The sequence below is a fragment of the Lycium ferocissimum genome, chromosome 10, assembly GCF_029784015.1.
Source record: "Lycium ferocissimum isolate CSIRO_LF1 chromosome 10, AGI_CSIRO_Lferr_CH_V1, whole genome shotgun sequence".
Taxonomy (NCBI): Eukaryota; Viridiplantae; Streptophyta; class Magnoliopsida; order Solanales; family Solanaceae; genus Lycium; species Lycium ferocissimum.
The window spans coordinates 52,743,829-52,748,706 of NC_081351.1; positions in this window are offsets into that span (position 1 = coordinate 52,743,829).

Here is a 4,878-nt window from a genome sequence, read left to right on the forward strand (position 1 = left end):
TAAACTCAGGTGCAGTTGTCCAGTTGATGAGTTCGGTTATAAAAAGTAATCAAGCCGAAGTCAATGCAACAAGCTTGACTTGGGATTGGCGAAATAAATACATGGATTATCTAGCGGATGGAAAGCTGCCATCGGATCTGAAGGAATCACGTGCATTGCGAACTAAAGCAGTAAGATACTGCATAGTCAATGGTAAGATGTACCGACGTTCCTTTTATGGCCCCCTCGCCAGATGTTTAGGGCCCAAAGAAGCCGACTATGCAATGCAGGAGGTACATGAGGGAACATGCGGCAATCATTCCGGAGTTGAGTTGTTGGTTCGAAAGTTGATTCGGGCAGGGTACTATTAGGACCATATGGAAAGGAATGCGAAGAACTTCGTCCGTAAATGTGACCAGTGTCAGAGACACGCCCTGATGATACACCAGCGGGGCGAATTGCTTCACCCGATACTTTCCCCATAGCCTTTCATGAAGTGGGAAATGGATATAATCGGACTCCTACCGTTCGCACCAGGTAAGGCTCGCTTTATATTATTTATGACCGACTATTTTTCTAAGTGGGTTAAGGCACAGGCATTTCAAAAGGTCCTAGAAAAAGAGCTCATCAATTTCATATAGGACCATATCGTTTGCCAGTTCGGCATCCCGGCCAAGATCACATGTGACAAATGGTCGTCAATTCATAAAGGCCAAGGTAAACGATTTTCTTGAAGGATTGAAGATAAAGAAAATAGTGTCAAACCCATATCACCCAAGCGCAAACGGACAGGCGGTATCCACGAACAAAATCATTATTCAGAACTTGAGGAAACGTCTCGATGAGTCTAAAGGCAGATGGAGAGAAGTTCTCCCCGAGATACTATGGGTATACGAAACGACGCCGAAGTCGAGCACTGGCGAAATGCCATTTTCTCTGGTGTACGGCATAGAGGCTCTAGTTTCGGTGGAAGTGGGCAAGCCCAACTTCAGGTTCTAATACACCACGAGAGAAACAAATAATGATGCTATGGCTATAAAACTCGATTTAACGGAGGAGTTGCGCGAATCCACTTTAGTTCGTTTGGCAGCCCAAAAACAACGAATGGCCAGATACTACATCCAAAGGACCAACCTCCAACATTTCCAAATCGGGAATTTAGTCCTTCGAAGGGTGACGCTGCATACGAAGAACCCCAACGAAGGAAAACTCGAGCCAAATTGGGAAGGACCGTACAAGGTCACCGGAATAACGGGCAAAGGTTCTTATCAGCTCGATGCAATGGACGGACAATAGATGGCAAACAATTGGAATGTGGCGCACCTAAAGAGATATTATTGCTAAGGTACGAGTTTAACCCCGGTAAATTGCTTAAATTTCTTAAAACTGACCCCCGTAGGTAATGGCACAACGAGCCGAGATAGCGGACTTAGATCGGAAAACATGTGTTGCACTTTTTTTTCCTTAGCCCAGTTTTGTCCCAACTTGGATTTTTCGGCGAGGTTTTTAATGAGGCAACAATGTACACGTGTTACTTAAAAATGTTGAAGACTGGATACGAGTCGGGATTGGGGACTCCACGGTAGCAAAGATGGCATTTTTTTTTTCAAATTTCGTACATAAAACACGGGGAGTAGATCGTATGACCCCGAGAGATGTGGAACCGAGCGCAAAGTACAGATCATTTGTAAGATCCAAATGACCTAATGAGTTGTGCCCGGATAGATTATTTGTAAAGGCTAAACGACCGAATGAGTCATGTCCCGAATAAGATATTCTAAATGAATTATGCCCTTGGTTTATGTAACCATTTTACGATTATGAAATGAGAAAAACACTTCGGTTCATATTTCCGTTTATGAAATGTCGATGCATCTTATTTCCGTCTACTCACTTCTCTAAAGGCTCGAACCAAAACAAAGTCTAAGAGAATTCGGACTCGAACTCTAAGAGAATTTGGACTCAATACAAATATAAGGCTCTTAACATATCGGCCAAAAATGCTCAATGCGCCGATTCGGAGATGTCTGAATTTGCGAATATATATATATATATATATATATATATATATATATATATATATATATATATATACTGGCCAAAAATAAGCCGAAACACAATTTAACATCGGCCCAAAATATGCCGAGACATTTACAATGTTACATCGGCTTAAAACATGCCGAGTTAAAAACCATACACAAAGAAAAAAGAAAGATAAAGGGGGAGGGGTTTACTCCTCTCCCGAGGAGGCAAGTTCTTCAGAGTTTGAGGGGTCATCCCCGGAGCTTTCATCATTGACGGCCTTGTTCATCTTGGCCTCCATCTTTTTGACCTGAGTGATCTTATCCTCGATGCCCTCGAGGCCTTGTTCCTAGATCTCACGAAGGGTATGAACCCGAGTCAACCCCTTCATGTGCTCGGCCTTAAGAATAGAATGGCTAGTGGCCGCTTGGACATTGGCAACAGCCTGATCTTGAATGCGGCGATGAGCAACCAAGGACTGATTCAGTTGAGCAGTCAGATCCCCCACGCCCTTAGCCTGATCATCTGCTACTTTTTGGGACGTTTTCAGAGCCTCACCCTGCGCGGGGTGCTCGGCCATTAACCTCCCAAATTCGGCCTTAACAGCGTTAAGCGCCTACCTAACTTCAGAAACAGCAGCTACCCCTTCCTCAAAGGCCTCAGAAGAATTCTCAGCCTCTATTACTAGCCTGTCCTTGTCCACCTGAAGGATGGTATACTTCTCGCCTATGATCGCCAATTTATTTCCCACTCGGAGGTTCTCTTCCCTAGCAATGGCGAGTTCGGTTATTGCCACCTCGAGTTCGGCTATGGCTACATAAAAATTGGCCTTAACAGCATCGACCTTGGCCTTAAGGACAGAGGCGTCATGGGACTCCAAAAGCTTCTTTTCGGCCTCCTGCAATAGGGTCTCGAACTTATGGGTTTCACGACCCTGAGCATCCCGTTGACCCCGGGCATCATCTAGCTGACTTCGCAGCTCACCACACTCCCTGGAACGCCGAAGAAACCCCTCGTGTGCCAGCACCACGGCCTGCATTTGAGAACATATTAATAAAAAAGATGGAAGGCATTAAATAGAGAGGAATTCTCCAGTACATACCCGATTACAAGCATACATACTCTTGTTCAAGAGATACTGCCACGATACAGCGTCCATCTTTTCACAATTTTTTTGGGACACCAAATGACGAAGACAACTGGCCATACCAACCGGACGGGATAAAAAGTGAGTATCTTCCGATACAGAAACAACGGCAGACCTCATCCTCCTTGGGTCGACACTCGGAGCAGGAAATGCGCCTACAAGGTGGGGCCGAGAACCTGATTCAGTAATGTGTAAAGGCTGTCTCCTACCTTGAGGAATCGGCAAGTTAAAACTCGATGGGTCAGCTACGCGGCATCTACCAAGGGGCCCTCACCCAACATACTATCAAGGTCTCCCCCGTGTAAGGGAGAAGAAGTCCCGGGCAAATTAGCTGCATCGGCAGCATGTTTCTCACCGGATTGATCGTCCTCAATCGAAATGACGTCACCAGAAATCCGGATCGGGCTCTTTAAAGGCTGCTTAGAGTCAATTTCGAGTAACCTCGGAAGAAGGGTTACACGCTGCAAGTCCACACCGGCCATAGTAGGGTTTACTACGGGCGGTGCAGTTTGTTGCACTCGAATGGCGATCATGAAGTCTTCATCCTTGTCGTACTCGTTTCTCAGTTTTTGCAAAGGCACACTACGAGCCATGGCCGGTTTCCTTCTTTTTGGGCCTTAAGAAGATGAGGGTTGGGTAGATCCGCTCCGTTTCCTACTAGGGGCCACCTCGGCGATAAGTTTCTCGGTGTCAACCGGATCAAACATTGAACTCCCCCTGGGGGACGGGGGCAGAGGATCTCTCAGTCGGGTTTTGTTTCGCTTCAAGCCTACGGACGTAATAGAAAATCAAAAAAAAAAAAAAAAAAAAAAAAAAAAACCAAGGAGGAAGCCTAATAAAGCTCACCGTGATTTTTGACCTCCCATCTGCCCTTCAACAAATGGCCCCAAGATCATAGCTCATGGGGGCATTGGGCCATGAGGCCTTCAAGCCACTTTTCGAGGTCGACAATAAAACAAGGGACCCATCTTTTGGGTACAAAGCAAAAGAAATACATGAATAGAAACATGGGAATAAATTGAAGAAATTTTTTAGCATTGAGGTTGCTTACGTCATTTGTTCCACTTCTCGGGGATGGGACGATAGTTCGGAGGAATAATCTCCTCGGTCTTGACATGGACATACCGAAACAACCATCCCCGGTCCTTATCATCCACATTGGAAAGAATTGGGTACTTTTCATGCTTCAACAACTTTGTTATTGTCACGACCCAACCCCGTAGGCCGTGACTAGTGCCCGAGCTGGACACTCGTATACACATCTGTTAGCTGTAATCAGCCCATAACTAGCATAATAAAGAACTTATATAAAAAGGCAAGACGTCGTCCTCAAAGCATCACATATATGCACATATCACGACCTTTGTCTCCTGAGGAGTTACAACTCTCCAACGAGATAACATCGTACATAAGCGGCGAGGCTATCATAACATGTGGGGACGTCCCAACTACATACATGCAAGCCGACAAGGCTACCACTACATACGGTATCCCAAAACATATATATATATATATACGTACGCAAGCCGACAAGGCTGCCCTTACGAACGGGGAACGTCCCAAAACATAAGTCATATATACACAACTAACGGCAACTATATACAACCCACACATATGTCTACGGACACTCTAAGAGTATCAACAATAACATAGGACGGGACGGGGCCCCGCCACCCCCCGAATGAACACGATACAACGAAAGGATCTATACCCGAAAAGGGGCCAGAGCT